Source organism: Chlamydotis macqueenii, chromosome 5 (assembly GCF_036417535.1).
Source record: "Chlamydotis macqueenii isolate bChlMac1 chromosome 5, bChlMac1.mat, whole genome shotgun sequence".
Classification (NCBI taxonomy): Eukaryota; Metazoa; Chordata; class Aves; order Otidiformes; family Otididae; genus Chlamydotis; species Chlamydotis macqueenii.
Genome location: NC_141560.1, coordinates 52,740,905 through 52,765,495, shown reverse-complemented (window position 1 = coordinate 52,765,495; position 24,591 = coordinate 52,740,905). Strand labels below are relative to the sequence as shown.

The 24,591-nt window shown below is 40.8% G+C and overlaps 1 protein-coding gene across 4 annotated transcripts in view; it reads right to left on the bottom strand.

Moving 5' to 3' along the window:
- The window catches only part of CHID1 (chitinase domain containing 1), a 131,578-nt gene that overhangs the window by 85,092 nt on the left and 21,895 nt on the right, over positions 1–24,591 (bottom strand). The gene's annotated exons all lie outside the window — the stretch shown is intronic.

Genomic DNA, 24,591 nt, shown 5'->3' with positions numbered 1-24,591 from the left:
GAAGAGGGAGGGGTGGGGGGAGGTTATCTTGTTCCCTGTCTCATTCTCCTGCTAATTTTAGAATTAAACGAATAGTTTTCCCCAAGTCAAGTCTGTTTTGCCCGTAACGGTAACTTTAAGGATTTCTCCCTGTCCTTATCTCAAACCTTGAGCTGTTTTTCTTATATTATCTCCTCCTATTCTCTCGGAGGGTGGGGGGAGCGAGAGACAGACTGCGTAGTCTGGTCCTGATAGGGGCTGAACTACGATGATGCATTTTCTTTTATAAAATACTGACTTTCTTGTTGAAACCTTGTTTATATGGCCCAGTATTAATTTTTTCCCATTCTTAGCTACATCATTTTTTATTTGACTAAGAAGCTTCTTTACTTTGTTGATTCACCATTTCCATTTGCAGGCTCCTGATCCAAATTTCTGCTAGACAACACAGCAAGACAGGAAGAACTATTCCCCTGAGACCATAGATCTTATGTGCACATATTCCTGACATTTGGTCAGTATTTTCTGATGGTATGCTGCTATATGTATATACAGAAACTACTACAGGGTCAACATCAGAGAAGTTGTCGCTTGTTTTCCTTGGTATTTCCGTACACACAGCTTAGAATTTCACAGTCCCTTTTTACCATTCTGTCCTTTCATGTCTAAAATAAGTGCAGGGGAGTTTGTCCCATAGCCTAGAATGTCTATGACCTGAATCTTCCAAACAGCATATGGTCATATGTATCAAAACTCCCATTAGTGCTTTACTGAAGTATTTCTATAAGGTTTTGACTTTGTAGTCTTTCATGTTAAAACACTGAAGAAAATACTTCAACCATGCAAGCTACTTTCATTTACTTTCAAATGAATCTACATTCCCAATTACTTCTTGTCTCACTATGATTACTCTGAAAATGAAATAAGAAAAACAAAGGTCTTGTAACTGACTGCTATTCCCTGCAAGTTCGAACCACATTCTTGTTTGGTTACCTCACCTTCTCCCTCCCTTATAAAAGTGAAGTTTTCTGTATTCTCATATCTTTGAATAGTCCTTCATGATGGAAAATTGATTGATTTTCTGTTTCCTGTATATATCTATTTCACAAGTCATCTTCTCAGTAATGACTTAATTTTCTTGTTATGTACAACTGTTTTTTTTCTGCAAAGCAACTGTTTGCAAATCTTCCCTTCTCCCATCTTTTTTCACTATCAGGTATTACTGGTTTTCATAGCTCCTTGCTGTTAGCTGCACTGAAGTACAATGATATTGAATTTTACGAACATAGACCACTGAATTCAGTTAATGCACAATCACTGAATAAAAATTAACTGTTTCTTCCTGCATACAGTCTATTTTACAGCAAATAGGAGAAAGAGCTAAAATCTCTACCCTGTGCATCACACAATGTCATGGTTTAGCCCCAGGCAGCAACTAAGTGTCACACGGCTGCTTACTTACTCCTCCTCTCCAGTGGGAAGGTAAAAGAAAGGCAAGAAAAGAAAGGTTGGGATAAAAGCAGTTTAACAGGACAGCAAAGGAAGAGGAAAATAAGAAAAAAAAAAGTAAGAATAATAGAATATACTAAGCACATGATTCACAGTACAATTGCTCACTGCCAAGAACCTGATGCGCAGCCTGCTCCCAAGGAGCGATCCTGCCCCCTGGCGCTGTCCCCACTTTATATACTGAGCATGACATCATAGTGTATCAAATATTCCTTTGGTCAGTTTGGGTCAGCTCTCCTCTCAGCTTCTTATGAAAATTAACCCCATCCCAGATAGAACTATAACACACAATTATAGGCATTGATAATGAAGTAGTCAAATGCATAAACAAGTTAAATCTGAAACCATTTTCTCTTCAGTAAAAATCCTCCTGGCAGTTTTGTAACTACCCTATCTCTTTTTAGGTTCTCCAAAACTCTGTAAAGACGGCAGCTCACTGAAGTAATTCTCCATTATTAGTATTTAGAAAACAGTTCTATGTGGATCCTGGTTTCCGTGGATGTTTTGCAACTAGATTCTCTGGTGTCTTATAGATGTTCCATTTACAGTGCCCTCTCACTGGTGGGTCTCAGGAAAAAAAAAGATGGGTCACCCTCTTCTGTCCAGCTGCCTTTTTTTCACGAAGCAGCAGTCATCTGACTATTAGAAATTAATCAATTTTGTTTGAAACTGGTCAAATTCTAAAAAAGCTTTTGTGGAGAGACAAAGAACAGAAGAGATAAAGCTTACAAACCTCTTGTTTCCTCGTAAATCATGCTAGAATTAGAATTAAGGTCTGTCTGAAAAAGTATTGCATGAAGCAGGCAAGCCAACAACAGGACTTTGACACAATACTGCTGTTCAAAGCCATGAACAATAATTACAGATCTAATCCTCGCTGTTAAAAAAAGAACGTGACCATACTGAATAATGAACCAAAAAAAGAGAGATTCTTAGACAGATGAATATAAATTTAATACATAATGGGGGCTGAATTCCATGCAGTTGATTGCAGATTTTAAAAAGCACAGCATGATCTCCATCTCTGACCTCTCCCTCAGTGAGCACATCATTGCAGACATCGTATTGAGTCTTTTACAGAGATGCTTGTAACTCGTTGAGCATTTCAGAAAATGTGCATGCTTAGTATTCAAATATGTTCACGTGCATTTGCAATATAGCATTTTTTTTCTGTTTCCTTTCTAAGGAGAAAAAGGTGCAAGATTTGAAGAACTGCATGCAATGATATGATCCAAATCTCAGTTAAATCAGAGCTTAAATACAGTATCTGATTTTGTGGCCTACAAACCCAGATTGATATGACAAATCAGCAACCGTACACTGCAAAACCAAAAATGTTAGTCCGTTGAAGCATAGTGTTGAGGACAGTCTATTGTAGGAGAAACAAATAAAACAAAAAAGTTAGTATAAATTTCTTCCTTTTTATACAATCTGTATGAAAGTATCATTCCTCTTAAAATAGAAATAAAAATCAAAGGTAACTTCACAAAACCAGTGCAATCACCACTGCTCGCATACACTCTTCCATTTGTGGCTTTTCATCTAGTTTTACTCTTAGAACATTCTCCCAATTTCACACACAAAAAGTGCTCAGATAGATGAAGACATAGACAAAAGCTGGAGGTTCCCTCCCCTCCCAACTAACTCCCATCTTCTTAACATCTCCAAATCACATTTTGCTTATGTAATATGAAAGACTACCTTATTGTTAATAAGTCAGAGAAATATCATCCCAAGAGATAAAAAGTATGAAAGAATAAGTAAATGAAAAAAAAAAAAGGGGGAATTTTAATGGAAACGTGGTAGTTTTTTTAAGAGCTTATGAGATAAACTTCTATCAAAAGTCACAAAGTTATACTTTATTTCGCCTTAGGATAATGCGCCTTCCAATACCATTCAGAAGAGTAGCTTAAATTTAGAAATAAATACCTGTAACCCGACTTACGAACTGTCTTTTACTGCTGCACCAATTTCATTATAGGAATGGTAAAATTCAGATGCCTTCAAAGAGCATAAGGGCTATCTGTCAGTTGTCCACAGACAAGATCACAATTTGAAATTTAAAAATATCTCTACCAAATACATCCTAAAAACACAAACCTGACTGATTTTATTAGCATTACTGATCATGTTCAAATTTTCTTAATGGCAAGAATGTCTTTACCAAATTCTCAGATTAGATCAGGACAGGCATTTAAAAAACAACGAAATCTAGCCAGTTTGACAAGCAAGAAAATGGTAAACCAAATGCTACAGATTGACAATACAAAAAAGCTGTGAGTGGTTACTTCACACAATATGAGTGCTCCATGTTACTAGGGGACTGTAAATGATAACAGACTGACAAGTGAAAACTTGCTGTATTTTCATTAGGAAACAAAATGGTATTTACATACCAAATTAAATTTTTTGCAGAACATTGAGGGCTGGCACTTTCCTTTAATATTCATATCGCATCCCAGCTGTTGCCTTTGCAGTACTTGCTCTCCAAACAGAGAGAAACACGAGATCTCTTCTTGTCATGGAGTAGCCTCCACAGTTTTTACTAAGCCAAACTAATTACCTGTGGCCCATCTGGTTTAAACCAGTAACAGAAGTCAACAAGGAGAAACATGCCAACAATTATATGTGCTGAAAAGAAAGCATGAAATCCCAGCAGACACCCAGGGACAAATGAGTGTGAAAACTGCTGTCCTCAGAGCTGAGACACACTAGCAGACCAGTTTGCATCACTTACATTATTATTTTTCAAGTAACTTAAGAATTTGTATCAAAAACTCTTAAGCCAACATAAGAAATTAATGTTTGACTAAAACAGACAATCTGAATAACAAAACGGATAAAGTTTCTTTTGATACTTGTCACTGTATTTACTGTTTCCATTTTGGGGAGGTTAACTGCTATCCTTTAATGCTGTTTCTGTTACGTTGCTTCAGCCTCTTCGGAGGAGTCATTTAAGCAAGACTATCCATAAATGAACATCCGCTGTGTCACCATTTGGTTCTCCTAATTTCCAAGCTATTCTAATACCTTTCATGCCAGGGCTTAATGCCCAGGCAAGCCATGCTCTGATAGCAGAACATCTCACAAAAAAAGCTTGTACCCTGGAGCATATGAGCCTAATTTAAAAACTCTAACACAACAAATGTAGGCTTAATTCCTCCTTGCAAAGATTAAAATGCTGATAATTTTTATCTTTTTTTTGTTTGTTTTGGAAAGTTTTCTGACTTCACACTAAAACTTATGCAGTAATTGCTCTACAACAGCTGGGTCAGAATTGCTAGAGCTACAAACATCAGACATGGTGAGGAATATATCCTGCTCTTTCTTCGCTTCCCCATCATTAGTTGACCTACATATTATTTTAATGGCTCTTCCTACTGGGAATTCAAAAACTGATATGTGCATCTGCTTCAGCACGTGTCAGTGCAGTTGGACCTCAGCTGCATTAATTTTATATAGTAAGGCGTAGTCTTTAAAAAGCCACTTCTAAGAATAGATTTGTTCCTCTCAAGTCCTTTCTGAATCAATACAAAATACCTTTCATGGCTGCAGTCAGAGCCACGCTGTATTGAGCTGGCAGCCCAACAAACAGCAGCAAAACCAGGGGAGTCATTGGCGAGCGAAACAGATGCAGTTTAGAGACGTTAACAAACATCCAGATTTACTGTAGCTAACAGAATTCCGTTTAAAAAGAGATGCGACTAACAGACCTGCACTTCTTAAGGAAGAAACAAAACCCATGAGTCCAACAGCATGACTCTTGAGTATGATTTAACAGTATTACTAAAATTTGGATAAGTTATTAAACTTTCTCCAATAACTGTTACTCAGAAGTAGTCAGTAGTCATGTCCTACCCATTTTTCTGCTCCACTCAATATAAACTTGTATCTCAAGTTCTATCTTGTGATCCGAGTCACATACATTTCACAAGTTCTCTAATATGCAATAAAAACTATTATGCCAGCCAGCTAGCCTAGACAGCCCACTTAAGACTAATTTCTATGCCTTCTTGAGTGCTGCATTTTACACACAGAGCCCGATTTAAAAATCTATTGATGTACAACTCTACTCTCCATATTCCTGACAGTGTCTTTTCCTCAGGATACTCATAGGAAAATTGATGACTATGGGAACAATAGAGGGCAATGTGTTATTATCAAGTAGGCACAACAAATAGGAAACTGTGCATAGTTACAGTTTTCAGATTTTCCTTCCCAAGTCCTATTTTCTAGATATTGCTTGCCCAAAGAGATAGTCTTCCAGCATCAAATTTATTTATTAGCAACAGCAAGCATGGGAGAGCACACGTGGTGTATACACTAATTCCACAAAGAATGCACACCGATCATTTTTCTAATTGCTTGCTTTTATGTGGCATCACTTGTCAAACTGGAAGGAAAAGTAAGAAAGATAATCAGACATGCAGAAAGATCAGAAAAGTACAGAAAGAGTATTATTGATTCCAACAAAATAAGATTATTATGGCCAGGTTTCTCACAAACATTTTAACCTTTCATAACATTAAGTGTAGATATTGGTAAAACAGAATACTACCTAATAAACACTGCTCTACAAAGGTGTTTTGCTAATATGCAAGGTGACAGCTTCGATGACAGCATGATCTGCAGAGGAGTATCACAGTCCAGTGCACAGGGGCGTCTCCCAAACTAAGGAACCTCAGGGGGAGCTGAGAGAGGCGCCAGGAGCCCACAGCTCGTGTAAGAACTGCTTACGAAACCTGGGTGGGGCCAAGGGCAACAGTGGCCAACCTTGCCCCCACACCTATAAAGCCAGCCCTTAGGGAGCACCAGCGACCAAGGTGTGACACAGCAGCAAGGGTTGTGGCATGGCAGCTTGCACAGCAGTTTGCGCAGAAGGGTGCACAGGAAGGGCTCCTCCTCTTTGAAGGAGGCACATTCCATTGGGCAAGTGGGAGACCTGAGGTACACATAACCCAGCATCCAGGCACTGTTCTGAGACCATCTGCACAGGCCGAGGGCATTCATCCTACCTGACGCTCAAGGCACTCCTCTGAGAGCAAAGGCTACAGCTCTGGCTAGGGGTCCTACACCAGCTACACCAGCGGTGGCCTGTGTCTCCATGCAGATGGAGCTGCAGTGCAGACCTCAGGGCTGCAGGAAGTGCCTGGACCTTTCTCCTGGGGCAGGGACACCCTGCAGCCCTGCCTGCAAAAGGTATGCCCAGGTGGAGGAACTCTTGTAGCAGGTGGCTGAGCTGCAGGAGGTGGTGAGAAGGCTGCGTGGCATCAGGTAGGCTGAGAAGGAGTTGGATAGCTGGTTCCAAGTGCTGCCTGCAGTGAACCCACAGCCACATAACCAAAAAACTCCCCCAGCAGCACATGCAGAAGGTAGGGGAGCCAATGCTATGGAATAATGGAAGCTTGCAAAGGCAAGGACCAGCAGGAGGAAGAAACTTCCCCCGAAACCTGATATGCCCTTCCAGAACTGCTTCACTGCTTTGCAGACTGAAGATGAAAGACCCAGGACATCAGGAGAGATGCTGGAGCTGAGCAAGGCAGCCCAAGCTGCTCCCTGTATAATGACCAGTGCAACTAAGAAAAGGCAACGAGTGATAGTAGTGGGTGACTCTCTTTTGTGAGGTACAGAGGCACCCATTTGCCGACCTGACACACTCTCTAGAGAAGCATGCTGCTTACCAGGGGCTTGTATCAGGGATGTGACCAAGAGACTACCAAGCCTGGTATAGCCCACTGACTATTACCCACTGCTGCTATTTCAGGTTGGCACCAGTGAAACAGCCAGAAGCAGCCTGAAAACTATCAAGAAAGATTACAGAGCCCTGGGAGCAACGGTAAAGGACTCTGAAGCGCAGGTACTTTCTTTTTTCATCAGTCCTCCTAGTCAAAGGGAAGGGATTTGAAAGGGCCAGTCAAATCCGGCCTATGGGAATGGTGCCACAGCCAGCGGTATGGCTGCTTCGACCATGGGACTCACTTTGAGAAACCTGGTCTACTGGGAGCGGATGGGGTTCACCTGACAGACAAGGGGAAGAGTGTCTTCGGCCAAAGGCTTGCCAAGGTGATAAAGAGGGCTTCAAACTAAAGTTGCCCGAGGAGGGGAAAGTCAATCCATCCCACTACTGTCAGCTTGATGCCAGTGCCAGCAACAGGTGCCCAGAACCCGGAGAAGGTTCATCAAAGGATCAATCTAAATGTCTCTATGCAAATACATGTAGAATGGGGAATAAACAAGAAGAGTTAGAGATTTGTGCACACCTGTAGAGCTATGACGTTCTTGGCATCACAGAGACATGGTGAGATGGCTCCTATGACAGGAGTGTTGGAATGGAGGGATACAGGCTCTTTAGGAATGAGAAGCAGGAGAGATGAGGAGGGGGTGTTGCCCTCTATGTCAACAACCAGCTGGAGTACAGGAGCTCTGCCTGGGCATGGATGATGAGCCGACCAAGAGCTTATGGGTCAGGATTACAGGGAGGGCAGGCACAAGTGACATTATAGTGGGAGTCTGCTACAGGCCACCTGACCAGATGAGGCCCTCCATAGGCAGGTAAGGAGCAGCCTCATGTTCACAAGCCCTGGTCCTCATGGAGGACTTCAGCCACCCCGATATCTGCTGGAAGGACAACACAGCAGGGTATAAGCAATCCAGAAGGTTCCTGGAATGCATTGATGACAACTTCTTTCTCCAAGTGAGAGAGGAGCCAATGAGGACAGGTGCTATGCTGGACCTTGTTCTAACCAACAAGGAGGGGCTGGTGGGGAATGTGGTGCTCAAGAGCAGCCTTGGCTGCAGTGACCATGAAATGCTGGAGTTCAAAATCAGGGCAGCAAGGAGGGTGCACAGCAAGCTCTCTGCCCTGGACTTTAGCAGAGCAGACTTTGGCCTCTTCAGGGATCTGCTTGGTGGAGTGAGTACCATGGGATAAAGCCCTGAAGGGAAGAGGGGCCCAAGAAAGCTGGTTGAATATTCAAGGATCACCTCCTCCAAGCTGAGAAGCGATGCATCCCAACAGGATGTCAGGCAGAAGCACCAGGAGACCTGCATGGATGAACAAGGAGCTCCTGGACCAACGCAAACACAAACAGGAAGCCTACAGAGAACGGAAGGAAGGACAGGTAGCCTGGGGAGAATACAGAGAGATTGTCGGAGCATCCAGGGATCAGGTGAGGAAAGCTAAAGCCCTGACAGAATTAAATCTGGCCAGGAACATCAAGGGCAACAAGAAAAGCTTCTATAAGTAAGTCGGGGATAAAAGGAAGACCAGGGAGAATGTGGGCCCTTTCCATAAGGAAACCAGAAACCTGGTTACCTGGGACACGAAGAAGGCTGATGTCCATGGGACCTGATGAGATCCATTTGTGGGTCCTGAGGGAAGTGGAGAATGAAGTTGCTAAACCACTATGTATCATATCTGAGAAGTCATAACAGTCCAGTGAGGTTCCCACTGACTGGAAAAGGGGTAACATTACTCTCATTTTTAAAAAGGGAAACAAGGAAGACCTGAGAAACTACAGGCCAGTCAGTCTCACCTCTGTGCCTGGCAAGATCACGGGGCAGATCCTTCTGGAAACTATGCTAAGGCACACAGAAAGTAAGGAGGTGATTAGTTACAGCCAACATGGAATCACTAAGGGCAAATCATGCATGAGAAATTTGGTGGCCTTCTGTGACAGTGTTACAGCATTGTTGGATAACGGATGAGCAACTGGCATAGTCTACCTGAACTGTGCAAAGCATTTGACACTGTCCTACATGTTATCCTTGTCTCTAAACTGGAAAGACATGGATTTGACAGATGGACCACTCTGTAGATAAGGAATTGCGTGGATGGCCACACTCAGAGAGTGGTGGTCAACGGCTCAGTGTCCAAGTGGAGACTAGTGATGTGTGATGTACCACGGGGGTCGGTATTGGGACTGGCACTGTTTAACATCAGTGTTGGCAATGTGGACAGCGGGATTGAAAGCAATCTCAGCAAGTTCACCGACGACACCAAGCTGTGTGGTGAGGTCAACATGCCAAAGGAAAGAGAAGCTATGCAGAGGGACCTTGACAGGCTGTAGAGGGGGACTTATGTGAACATTATGAAGTTCAACAAGACCAAGTGCAAGCTTCTGCACATGGGTCAGGACAATCCCAAGCACAAATACAGGCTGGGTGGAAAATGGATTGAGAGCAGCCCCAAGGAGAAGGACTTGGGGGAAATGGTGGACGAGAAACTCAACATGAGCCAGTAATGTGTGCTTGCAGCCCAGAAAACCAACCACATCCTGGGCTGCATCAAAAAAAAAAAGCACGGCCAGCAGGTCAAGGGAGGTGATTCTGCCCCTCTAATCTGCTCTCATGAGACCCCACCTGGAGTACTGTGCCCAGTTCTGGAGCCCCCAACACGAGGACATGGACATATTGGAGAGAGTCCAGAGGAGGGCCACAAAGATGATGAGAGGGCTGGAGCACCTCTCCTATGAGGACAGGCTGAGAGAGTTGGGGCTGTTCAGCCTGGAGAAGAGGAGGCTCCGTAGAGACTTTATATTGGCCTTCCAGTACCTCAAGGGGGCTTATAAGAAAGATGGGTAGAAACTCTTCAGTAGGGCCTGTTGTAATAGGACAAGGGGTAATGGTTTTAAAACAGAAGGAGGTAGATTCAGACTGTATATAAGTAAGAAATTTTTTACACTGAGGGTGGTGGAACACTGGAACAGGTTGCTCAGAGAGGTGGTGGATGCCCCATCCCTGGAAACATTCAAGGCCAGGTTGGATGAAGCTCTGAGCAACCTGATCTGGTTGGAGATGTCCTTGCTCCTTGCAGAGGGGTTGGACTAGACGGCCTTTAATGATCCCTTCCAACCCAAACTATTTTATGATTGTATGATTTGACATAATCTGATAATGTAAAACTCCATTTGAAACAAGCAGTAGGTTTCCTGCTGTTTTGATACGTGGCATTATTTACTTACCAAGATTTCAAGGCTTTATATTCTGGCCCACATAGTCCTGCCTGAGAATGATGTTAAAAGTAACTGACAGTTCCCATTTCACTCCAAAACAGAGACATCTTAGAATCTGCTCAGAATCTAACTGCATTTTTTACCATATATTATCATAAAAATTACCATGTTGTTTTCTTGCATATTCTGAATCAGAATGACTACTTCCTAGAAATGCTTCTAAGAAAAACAGTGCGTATCTACCGAAATAGTTAACCCACAAACACATCACTCTGTATACACAAAGTTATGGCAAGACAATTGAATCTGCAGCAACTTCTGAAGGTGACAAACTCCTGTTGAAAAACACAGATTACTTTAGTAATTACAAGTATCCATTCATAATCAACTTCTAAACCACTGTTTTCTTTATTCACATATGCAAAATACTGGTCAATGGTGGCATCCATTGAGCTGGGCAACTGTGAGGTCAACAAGCGATTTTCCATCATGTTCCTACTCTTCAGTCAAGTATGTACATAAATTTATAGGAAAGGAGGGAAAGAGCACGACAGTACAAAGTAAAAGGAGGGACAAGTTGTCTGCCTTGTTGACAGTCTTTTCCAAGCGGCAGGGTAGCAAAACTAAGCTGATATCCACTGCCACTGGATAGCAGTAATGAAGACTGCATAGACTCTGGTAATTTTCATTGCAGAGCAGCTCTGGAAAGAATGAGCTGAAGCTACTTAAGACAGTTCTTCATTTCCACAGTGTTTCTACAGCAAGAATAAACTGAGTAGCTAAAATCTTAATTTTGGAGAAGTGCAAGTTTAGAGGTGGAAAATACTGACAGTATGTACCTAGAGAAGCTTTAACTAACGTGGAGAGAGGTTGTAGTTTTTTTTACTCTTACATATGCAAATATGAACATCCGAAGTGAGGGGTGCTTGCTGTATTTTTTAATGGGGAGCACACATTATAGTCAAATATCTGAAGAGACAAAAGTGGTTTGGGTTCCTGTGGCTTTCACATGAAGGCAGCTGCACTACTGCTATGCATCTCAAGAAGGCAGTACACACAGACAAATTTTATATGGATTATTTGCCAAGACCGCAGTAGCTTTAATATGCACTTTTCAAAGCCTAGAATCTAAAAAAAGTGAAAAATTAAAGACATGCCCAACTACAAATTTAACTGCACATGTTTCATGAGCAAGTAAAAAGTTGTGAGCAAGACTGCTGCATAACAGAGAAGTATTTTGCAAACTCTCTAAAGAACAGTTATTAAAACATCATTAAAGTGGAGTAAGCTTAAGAACCTGAATATCAAAACTTCCGTTTTGCAGGATGTTTTGCCACAAATTGGAAATCCTGCTTTTCAGCCATGTCTGCTTCCAGCTGCTTAACAAGTGACTTTCCTTAATTCCGTTCTCTGGCTTTCTTTTAAGGTTCCGAAAGAAAGTGTAGATTGTTTGAATATTTTCTTCTTGTATTTATCTTAAGATATTATCCTAAGTTTAGCATAACAAAGGCAGTAATAACTTGAACTTTAGCAAGAACTTTTAAAAAAAGATGAATCACCTCAAAATGTTGTCCGGCTCCCAAATTCATTGTCACATACCTTGCTGACAGCATACAGAACAATTCTAGGAGTCTCCCTAACACAAAGGTGGATCCTGATCCATAAAACTTATAGTGAGGTCTAAGAGACAGCTGACACTCACAACTAATGAAAAACACAAAGAAACATCCACTTATTCTGAACAGGTTTACTGTTCAGTGAAGGTCTAAAGGAGGAACTAACTAACTGTTAACAGTTCAGTTAGCTGTCTAAAGGAGGAAAATTCTGTTACATAAATATCTCTTCATAAACAGCAGAAACACTAGGAAAAAAAACTTCCCAATCTCTCCAGAAAAGTTTTCTCTTCACATTCTACTCAAAAGAATTGTTTTCAACAAGGTAACATCTTGTTTCCCTGGAAAAACTATTTCATCCTTCCCAAAGAAAGTATTCGTATACTTTAACCTTTACAGCCCCCACACAGTCCTCGAAGGATTTCAGCTACTTGTTTTTAGAAAAGACTAAATATTTGTCCAGATCACTATCAATCTTGTAATAATTCTGCCTAAGCAGCATGACACTAAGTAGGAATCTGTGTTAACTGCCTTTTTTTTTTTTCTCCCCCACAGGAATATCCTAAAAGAAGCCAGGTTAACTCCATACATTCACATCTCACCATGGCAAACCTTATTGTTGAATGAATGAAGAATGCCATTTTGAAGCCGTCAAACAAGACGGGTAGTCTTTTCATGACAAAAATATAGGCATTTAAAATCAGTCCTGTCTACACTCCACCCCCACTACTATGAAACTAAAGCAAAACCAGTACAGAGCATTCCTCCTCACCTTGTTCAGCAATGTCAACAGATCCAGCTCCTAGAACAACAAAGATTTTCAAAATAGCACTAGTGCCATTTGAACACAAAATACATTCCCTTTAATGGCTTAAATCAAAAACACTTTGAGGCTGAAACGAGGAAAATTGCTGAATCACTGTAAAACACTGTCAAGGCTTCATAATCTCCCTACTACAAAAAAAAAAAGTAGTACAGTAATGGCTCTTGAGATATTTTCAGTTTTTCTCAAAGTTCTTTGTTTTCCAATGCATACATAAACCAAAATTACCCTCTGCCAGCAACTTCTCATTGCTTTTAAAAATGTAGTGTCAAGAACAATTAACCTCAGCATAACCCAAATCAGTTACCAAACCTTAAGATTTCAGATTGTTTGAAATGTAAGAAGTGCTATGATTTTCAGCTTTTTTTTTTCCCAGTCAAACAAGAGATTAGCCACAGTAAGAAGCAGCGGTTAAAAATGATGGTTGGGATACAACTGCACTTAGCTGAGAATGGATGGGAAGCAGAAACACACTTTGAGATGCTGTGCTTCACATACAGATGTGGCAAACTTTTCAGAGCAAGGAGAAAACAGCCAGTACAGTATCTGATAGAAAAAGTTTTGTCATAGGCATATTATGTAAATTTTAGACAACTTGTGAAAATTCACATAAGGTTATAAATTTAACAGTATGGGCCTCTTCAGTGTTTTAGAGATTATTTTGGAATTTTTTAGCTGTCATTTTAATTCACTGAGGCTAAAGCGCTCTCCATCCCTTTGCTGTGTCTGCCTCACCATCCTTTTTTAATCACAGCTAAAGGAAAAACTTCTCTAGATTTCTAGCTTACCTAGAACTTTAGGAGGAACATTTAACAATGAAAGCCTTCAAAGGTATCTCTTCAAAAAAAGAATAAGACCTAAAGAAATTATTACAAGTGCTGCTCTCCCTTTTCTCCTTGCACAGCTGTGCATCATCACATCAAGTTCAAAATGCATATGAAGATTGCAAAATTTTCCTAGCTGTTTCTACAGTGTTTTGCCATCCGATGTTATTATTTCCCTAGTGTTCAACCTAAGAATTCTTTCTGATGAATTAAGAGTATTTTTATCCTTTTCTTCCAAGCTGATGTAAAGACCAACGTATCACTGTCACTTATACAGCCTCTGCTGACACATTTTTAGACTTCTTATGTCTCCTGACACTTTTTTCCTCTTTTTAACATACTAAATGCAGTTTTTCAAACTTTCCTCAAAGTAAGCATTATCTACACTTCTAGCCATTTTGCTTGCTTTCCTCTAAATACTCTGATTTTTCTACATCCTCCTACAGAAGACAGTGTTCCTGATACAGTTTTCCATGAGATCTGCCTAGCACTGAGAGTATAATAATTACCTTTTGCACCCTCAGAGCTCTGTGCCAATCATCTAAAAATGAAAAGTGTCCGCTTTCCCTACATCTTACAGTACTGTTTCGTTGACATTTTGAAATCGTCTGATCCTCCTTCAACACAGTTCTGCCCAGAAAGTTTCCATGCATTTCCATATTTTACTTCTCCGTTATCAAAAGAGTATTTTACACTCATCTTCAATTAATCTCATGGCATTAATCTCAGGTAATTTTTTATATTTCTGCAATAATTTCAAGATTTTATCACTTCCTGTTAAATGTTTACTTACCAATCTGGTATCTTTCACAAACTTAATCCACCAGCATTGCTATTTTAGAAAAATGCTTTAAGTCACTTTTGTATGAGATATATTGCTCTACTACTTCTTTAGCCCAGATTTTACGGAGTTCCAGCAGCCTCTGCAGAGGACTAGCAAAGATTTATCTTTATACTGCATATACAACAGGTCTAATCTATCCAGATTATACTCGACTTGCTAGGCATGTGCTACACAGTTGATCTGCGCTGTCCTATACATTCTGCTGTACACCATAGAGACACAGATTTCTTCCCAGAAAATATAAGGGCCAAGGCTTAAAATATATGGTTCAGAGAACCATATATTAAGGAAGATGTAGGAGATTCAGAGAGAGTCCAGAGAAGAATGATCCAAGGTCTAGAAAATATGAGCCATAAAACATTGCCGATGACACTAACCTGTGTGATGTGGTCAAGATACTGGAGTGAAGGGATGGCATCCAGAGGGACCTTGACAGGCTTGAGAGGGGGGCCCATGTAAGTCTCACGAAGTTCAACAAGGCCAAGTGCAAGGTCCTACACATGTGTCAAGGCAATCCCAAAGCACAAATACAGGCTGGGCAGAGAATGGAGGAGAAGCCTTGAGAAGGACTTGCGAGTGCTGGTGGGTGAGAAGCTGAACATGAGCTGGCAATGTGTGCTTGCAGCCCAGAAAGCCAACCACATCCTGGGCTGCATCAAAAGAAGTGTGGCCAGTGGGTCAAGGGAAGCCACTCTCACCCTCTAGTCTGCTTTCATGAGACCCCACCTGGAGTACTGTGCCCAGCTCTGGAGCTCCCAACATAAGAAGGACATGGACATGTTGGAGAGAGTCCAGAGGAGGGCCACAAAGATGATGAGGGGGCTGGAGCACCTCTCCTATGAGCAAAGGCTGAGAGCGTTGGGGCTGTTCAGCCTGGAGAAGAGAAGGCTCCGAGGAGACCATACAGCGGTCCTAGAGGGGGTTTACAGGAAAAACAGGGAGAAAGTCTTTAGAAGAGCCTGGGTGATAGGACGAGGTGTAATGGTTTTAAAATTGAGAGAGTTAGATTTAGACTTGATATAAGGAAGAATTTCTTTACACTGAGGGTGGTGGAACCCTGGAACAGGTTGCCCAGAGAGGTGGTAGATGCCTCATCCCTGGAAACATGCAAAGCCAGGTTGGATGAGGCTCTGAGCAGCCTGATCTGCTTGAAGATGTCCCTGCTCTGCAGGACGGTTGGACTAGATGATCTTTAAAGGTCACTTTCAATCCAAATTTTTCTATCGTTCTATGATTAACAGACTTCGGTTGATTCATTCCATACAAGATTTGCTGATGGGTCCCACCTGAAATGTCATCCCTCTGACAGTTGTACATCTGCTGAATGAACTATTTTAAGAAAGCTGGCACTCCAATCAAATGCATACTGGGAGCCTGTGTTTTATAGACAAGGAACCATACTTCATATTTCCACTAAACTTTTCAAGTCTTTCTGCCAGATGTGAAACTGTGAGGTTAAGTGGACCTTTTATCAGACACAAACATGTCTTCAATTTAAATACTACTTTGTTATATTCTATCAGGAACTGTTGAGGAGATAATTTATTCTAGCTAAACTCTATGCAATTTACCAGTAGTAGTATTTTTGAGAACTTCTTGAGGACAGTGATATCTCCAGTGACATGTTTATAATGCGCTTCATTCTTGCTAATAATCCCAAACACCATGTTCCATAAGGTTAAATGAAAACATACTGCTCAATGACCTCTGCTTTGTACTGGTAAGCATGTTATTAAGACATAGGTAAGAATAGCACCTATTTTGCATACCATTACTTAAGTCAAGGATCAGGATTTGATCTACATCTACTATTATCATGATAAATTTGATGAAACTACTAGCTAGAGCCATGTTGGCTGCCACCAATCACCTCCTTACTTTCTGTGTGCCTTAGCATAGTTTCCAGAAGGATCTGCCCCGTGATCTTGCCAGGCACAGAGGTGAGACTGACTGGCCTGTAGTTTCTCAGGTCTTCCTTGTTTCCCTTTTAAAAAATGAGAGTAATGTTACCCCTTTTCCAGTCAGTGGGAACTTCACTGGACTGCCAAGACTTCTCAAATATAATGGCCAGTGGCTTAGCAACTTCATTCTCCACTTCCCTCAGGACCCATGAATGCATCACATCAGGTCCCATGCACTTGTGCACCTTCAGGTTCCTTAGATGGTCTCAAATCTGTTCTTCTCCTACAGTGGGTGGTTCCTCATTTTCCCAGTTCCTGCATTTGCCTTCTGCAACTTGGGTGATGTGGCTAGAGCCCTTGCCAGTGAAGACTGAGATAAAAAAGTCTGAGTACCTCAGTCTTCTCCATGTCCCAGGTAACCAGGTCTCCCATTTCCTATGGAGAGGGCCCACATTCTCCCTGGTCTTCCTTTTATCCCTATAGAAGCTTTTCTTGTTGCCCTTGATGTTCCTGGCCAGATTTAATTCTGTCAGGGCTTTAGCTTTCCTCACCTGATCCCTGGATGCTCCGACAATCTCTCTGTATTCTTCCCAGGCTACCTGTCCTTGCTTCCATTCTCTGTAGGCTTCCTGTTTGTGTTTGCATTGGTCCAGGAGCTCCTTGTTCATCCATGCAGGTCTCCTGGTGCTTCTGCCTGACATCCTGTTGGGATGCATCGCTTCTCAGCTTGGAGAAGGTGATCCTTGAATATTCAACCAGCTTTCTTGGGCCCTTCTTCCCTTCAGGGCTTTATCCCATGGTACTCACTCCACCAAGCAGATCCCTGAAGAGGCCAAAGTCTGCTCTGCTAAAGTCCAGGGCAGAGAGCTTGCTGTGCACCCTCCTTGCTGCCCTGATTTTGAACTCCAGCATTTCATGGTCACTGCAGCCACTGCATGGCCACTGCGCACCACATTCCCCACCAGCCCCTACTTGTTGGTTAGAACAAGTTCCAGCTTAGCACCTTCTTTGTTGGCTCCTCTCTCACTTGGAGAAAGAAGTTGTCATCAATGCATTCCAGGAACTTCCTGGATTGCTTCTGCCCTGTTGCGTTGTCCTTCTAATGCATATCGGGGTGGTTGAAATCCTCCACGAGGACCAGGGCTTGTGAACATGAGGCTGTACCCTATCTGTCCATAGAAGGCCTCATGCGCTCAGTCTTCCTGGTCAGATGGCCTATAGCAGACTCCCGCTATAATGTCACTCCTCAGTGTCACTCCTTGATACTCCTCCACACTCAGTGTTACAAGGAGTGCCACTCTTGGGTACTCCTCAGACTACTCCTGGCTATATCACTGGTGCCCATGTGAAACAGCAGCAGTGGATAAAGAGGAAAACAGGCTTGTGATACAATCATAAAAACATCCACATAGCTTTCCCCAGGATAAATTTCTGCAGTACAATAATCACTGAAGTACACACGTTTAAGCCAGGAATTTAATCAAGTCCAGGATTAGTCAGCCCAAATTGACTTAGTCACCATCACCCATGGGCAGAATTTACCTGGCTACACATTGCCATTTTAGAAAAGGTACTCGTACAGTTTATGCATGCATCCATATCCACGCATGTTAAAAGCAGTAACACACTAACATTTTGAGACAATCTGTGGAAAGACCAGCTGGCAATCTTCAGCAAACCATCTGCTCTAGCAACCATTTACATAACACAGTAATCCTAGCACCTCTCTTCAGACATATCCAACCACAAGTCTCCCATTCCAAATGAGAGTCGCAGTATAACACACACTTTTTAGAGCACAGCTTTGGCTCCTTCTGTTCCTCTCTTGCAAATCACCTACATTATCAGGAAAATACGCAATTCCTGGACATCAGATGGATGGAAATATTAACTGTCTCAATCTGTGTTTGCCACCATGGTAGCTGTACATGCATTCTCTGTGACACAAAGCTTGCTAGAGAGATTCCTGCCTTTCCGATCCGCCTCTACACACATTTCCACCCCTTGATTATGTCAGTGCAACTGTCTCTGGAGAATGCTGTAAACAGATATGCAAAAAATGCTGTAAAGGAATTGGGTTTTGAGTGAAGTTTTCTTTTAGCCCAGAATACTTCACAAGCAAAACCAAAACCAAAGGCTTCACTGGATCCTTTAGTTATGAAAGCAAGCTTCAGCTAGAGGATCAGTCTCACTTAGTTTTTGTTTGTAAAAGCTGACTTCGAGAAGTTAAACAGATGACCCAATATGTTTCCTTCCTCCATCATGCACTTGATCTCATGTGCAACGCTGCATTTTCAAGGCTGTTTTTCCCTAAGCAAACCAGTATTTTTAGCTCTTAAAAATATCTTCTTTCAGATAGCATTTGCTGCCAGACTGCTTTGATCTTAACACATATCAAAGGAGTCTAAATTACAAATTCCTAAATAAACTGCTTACATTTAACTACGCTCTCACTTTAAATTTTAATCAGAGTAGGACACAAAAGGAACAATGTTTCAGCTCCTAGCATCCTAGCTGGCTAGGGTATTCCACATACAGATCACGTCTCCTTTATCAGTCTTCTGCCAGCTGATGAACTCTAAAATGTTATTTGATTCTTGATGGTACTTATTTCCATGCCTTTTCCTGTATTTTCGATTATCAGACTACAGTGATTCCAAGAAATAAAGAATATAAAATACATTAAAGCACACTTTCAACCATGTGTAAGTGTTAAAACCCAAAGTGAGTTTCAAGACACAAAGTATTTGATAACACAAGATATTTAATACACAATGGGAAGCACATTTCAGTTGAAGCCTTGTTATCCTACAAATCAAAAATTTTCAAGCACAGCTAGTATCTAAAAAGTCAAGAAAGGTAGAAAGAAAATTTCAGGATTCTGCTTACTGATATCATTAAATTCAATGTACTTCTAAGTACATGTGGATGTTTTAGGATGTTTCTGTAACTGATGAATGTACCTTCAGCTACCTATTTACTTAAGACATTAAAGTGTTTTTTTTCTAGTTAATGCAATAGGAAGACAGACAGATGGCTTATATAACAGTATTAATTGAAAATAATATGACTACTGCATTATCCTGGGAAAAAAAAAGGTTTACGAATAAATCCCAGAAACTTTAGGAATGCATAAAGAAACAAAATATTTGGTTTAGAGGAATGAGACTTCAGGATTCTTTCATATAAACTACAGGTATTATTTCCCACAGCTAGAAAACAGGAATACTTCACTACTCCTCTACAGATAAGGCATTTAGGGACATGTATGTAATACATATTTCAGGTTAAAAATTGCGCTTTGGACAGACAGCTCTTCCCAGCTCTAATAGGGCATCTCTAAAACCCAGTTCAGAAAGGTTTTGGAACTGTCAACCCACTGTCCTGTCAATATGTAGGACAGCAGCAGAAGGGGCAATGACAACGCAAGGTCCAAACCTCAATGTGATGTTCTACTGCAAAAAGGTCCTGAAAGATACAGTTACCATAACAAAGCAAATTCCGGTCAGGGCAAGATATTTTTAAGAGTCCAGAAGGCTTATAGTGACTTCAACTCTTGTTTTGGGATTTCAAAAAACTAGACAGTACAGCCCCATATGACTTTATATAAACAAAACAGATTTAGATCCCTCTGGCTATGAGACTGAATCTGGTAACGTCAATAGGCATCACGATGAACAGGAATCTTCGCTTGTAGCATTCTCTGCTTTCTCCCTACCACCAAAAGGAGCAAATTTACTTTAATGTGAACACTGTTTACAGCAATTACTTAAATTCTACTGGAGCATGCATTAGCATTTTAAAAAGCATCTTTGTGATGAAGTGACTGATAAAGCATTTTAGAAAAAATGTTTTAAAAGTGTTCTCCTTTGCTTTATCTGTAATAGACTACAATTAATAGCAACAGAAAATTACTTTTAAAAGGAACTATCAATTGTGATGAAATGTAGATCATAAGAGGGCAGCATGAAAGATTGGAATAAATGACAGACAGGAGAGAAGACAGTAATTTCTCATTATTTTTGACTTCATCAAAGCACGAGAATCTCAAAGTATTTGTTATCACCATTGAACATCAATGTGACACAAAGGCACACCAGCCCACTACTTTCCAGAGAAATCTGCAAGAAATTAGAGTAAAATTTAAGGAAATTTAAGGACTAACTTTCCATGTCTTTATGTTTAAAGAAGTATTGCAGTTATTGCTCTGTAGTGCAATGAGTTAATATAACAAGGCATATAACACTTTGGCTTACTGGAAGCCATACTAGCATTTCAGAGGGCAATAGCTAAAAGTATCATTCAGTTCCTGGAATCTTCCCTATAGTAGAAAGTTTTACCAGCAAAGCCATCCATGCATCAGAAGCAGCTCCTAAGCATTTATATTCTGAAGCAAAACAGAATGTCTCTCAACCTTCTCTTGACAGAGGAAGCTGGATTCCTAAGACTCAAGTATTACGAGCCACAAAAGCCAGCTCTCAACAGCCATGCAAAGACATCCGTTACAGTAAGGAACAACATACCTGATGACTCTGATTACTTGCAACACATGTGATGCCTCATCCTGAGAAACAGTGCTGATTAGAAGCTTCCTCCTTTTTAAATCCCCTGCATCTTATGGCCTGAATTCCTTGCAAATAATTGTGTGGTGGTCAAGTGACTACTGCCTCCAGCTCTGGAAATACCGCATATGGAAAAGGTCTGACTGGCCTGAAATATTTGCACAAACTTCAAACTTCAGCTGAAAGCCAATTAAGAGGAAGCAGATTGTGGTAAGAAAACATGAAATAGCCCCACATGAAACCCAAGGCTGACAAAGAAGAAATCTCCAGCGTGAATACCACATTGTTCCTGAGAAAGATGATGAGTCATCTTTCTGCTCAAGGAATACTGACCGTCAACCTCAGGACTCAAAGGAACAGTGGGAGGGTGAGCACAACACCAGAAAAAAAGGAGAAGAAAGTAGGAAGGCTCTGCATAACAATTCTAGCTGTAATGTTAATGAAGCTTTTCTGTATTAACTAGATAATTTGGACTATCAGACTATTAAAACATGAAGTGAATAAGCAACAAATTCTTGATCCTATTTATATTGTGCATTCCTTTTTGTGCATTACAAGATTCGGAGTGTAGCAGCGCAGCAAACTGCCTCGGGATTATAGGTCGTGTATTCTGACATGGGAAAACCATAGAAAACACAGAGCATAGGGAGGAAAGGGGAGCAAGCCACACCAGGTCTAGAGAAAAAGAAACAACCACACAAGTCTTGTGTGTTGTTCTGAGACTTGGATCTTCTCTCTTAATCCCATAATGCACTAGAAACGAGTCCTGTTCTAAGTATCTCACGAAACAGGATGCAAAACCAGCAGAACTGAGGTAGAAACAGAGGATAGGAAGGAATCTCCTCTGTAGCTGGGCTGTCAGAGCCCTTCAGTCCCTAAAGAAAAGGGCTCTGCACAGGTATTATTTTACAAGACTGTCTACTTTACCAATTTACATGGAATTTACTTCGTTTGCTTTTGCCATAGTCTTCAACACATTGTTTCTCCCTCTCTGCCTATCAAAGTCTGGTGGCCAGCTGCACATGGAAACAAAGGGATTTTTGATTAAACTAGTTAGTTCATTTTAGGGATATAAAATAGTTATACCATGCAATAGAGGAAAATATGAAGCAACAAACACCATCCTGAAGTACATAGTTTAAAACAAACAAACAAACTGACCAACAAAACAAAACTGCAATCAGATTTCATGCAGCTATTGAAGAACAAAATTACAGGCAGGTATCATTCTGAGCTTACAGTCTTAAGATGGTAGAAAGTACATGTCCTGTATTTAGGAATTTGTTTGGATGAGGTTACATCACTAAACTACAGAATAGGTAACACCACAGTTATAGCGTAGACACTAACTGACCTCAGCACACAGACAACTTTTTAGTCACCTACTACAGGGACCCTGAATCTCTTCAGCAGACAGCACTTAAGCTCTGCACAGATATGTGTAGGCAGAAATGCTTTGTTTCCCCCTCGTGCTATCAGATTTCCCCACAAAACTCAACAAAAATTTGCAGAGGACAGTCTAGCCGCAGAGGAGGCATTTACAAGCCTGCTCAGGCCTTCCATTTTCTCAGCCTTTTTGGCACCTTGAAAATCAAGGTACACTGAAAGATTGTGACAGTTTACAAGAAATTTAGGTTGTAAAACACCATCCTGAAACTATGCTGTTAAACTGTCATAAACTGTGGTGGCTGTGAGCCTGCCCATACTGTTACACAGCCCAAGATGAGAAAAATAAGACATTAATATTTTTCTTTAGCTGCCTACTAACTTTCATCTGAAAAATATCTAATAATGGCTCACCATTTAAGATTGACTTACATTACTGAATTTTCATGTGCAGGCATAAGGTTGCTGAACAGCTTGAAGGAAAAAGGAAACTTGGAAAAAAAAAATGATCTTGCAGTGCTGACTATGCAAATATTACAAGTCTTCCCCAGTGATAATGATCAGCAAGTCCAGTAAGCCAAAAGTATCTGCATAACCAGGAGGAGGTACCTAATTCCACTAGGTAAACTCAGAGATAAGGAATAAGCACGTGTGTGCCATCTGTCACCTCTTCTGCAGTAAGCAGAACCCACTGCAACATACTCAATTACTTTATGAAGACTGTTTCGTGTATGTCATCCTCTACAACAGGTTATGGTTAATTATCCTGCAGTCCCATATGACAAGAGCCCCCTTCCAAACCTCTTAGAAACAACTAACAGATTTGGAGCTTCTCACTCTAACATTAAAAGGCCATCACCCATGATATACACGTAACTAACATCTGGCCTATCCACATTGTAAGAGGGTCATTCATTACCTTTGAGAAGTAAAGGGGAGAGTGGAATACAGAGATTCAGAACCTAGTAGTTTTGAGGATAACTCTCAGTACCACAGTTCTCTGAAAGGCATGATATATTCCTTATATATCCTTGTAGCACTACTCTATACCATAAACACTTTTCCGCAAGGTAGCACAACAGATAGCTATGCTCATGATGCAAGGATACCATGCATCTTTTGACCTGCAAGGGCATTCACATATGAACAAATGTTACCAAATGGCAGATGGATACCAGCAAAACTCTTGCTAATAAAGCTGTATGGCACTGGCATAGCCCACATTTCAATTTGAAATGACAATAATGAAGTCAGATCACTCTGCTGGCATTCTGAATCACCTTTTACTCTTGTCTTCAGTTCTATCTGCCAGCTTTCATATGGATATAATCACTGATTGATCACAGGAAACCCTGAAGGAGTAGACACAATCTCCTTGAAGCACAAATACTGTGCCATTTTCTTTCCGGAAAAAGATTAGAGATACAGTAAAATTGAACAGTTTTACTATATATCACTTAAAATTAGCATAGAATCTTTTCCTAAAAAAGTAAAAACTTAAAGAATATTAAAATTCCTTCCACATATAATGAAATTACATTCTTATTTTCCACATGGGTTTTGTTTTTTTCAACAAATACAATCTTAGGAAGTAAATGTGTCTCTGCTATAAACACTGAAAGATCAGAACTGCTGTTGGGCCAGAAGAGTATATAAACAGATACATCCATCAGATTCATCATATTCAAACCATTGCACAAATAAACAGAATCATTAACAATTCTAAATATCATCCTCTCACCAAATGCATTTTCTGTACATGTGGACTACTAAGTCAAAATAAGTAATTTTGAAACCCACAGCCCTATTATAGGTATAATTCCTTCCTGTAACTCTGTTTTTCTTACTTAAAGAATAACTATTATCTATCATAGCTGAAATTGTGCCCAGAGACTCGGAAAGTTCTTTTATATGCCGTCTTTATGACATCTTTTTTCACTCCTTGGCAACATGTCATTAAGCTCCACAACCGTTTCTGCCCTTGTTCTCCTGGAAGTTCTTACCAGACATTTCGGATTTACACCACTTTAGGAGGTCCCTCTGCAAGTTATTTGACATCAAAAGTTATGAGGTATATATGAATGCACACAGTTACTAAGACTATTCAGTGCAATATAACAGGACTACCAAACTCAAATAATTTCTTATTCATTTCAGCTGCATAGCTATAAAAAAAAAAAAAGAACAAAAACCTTT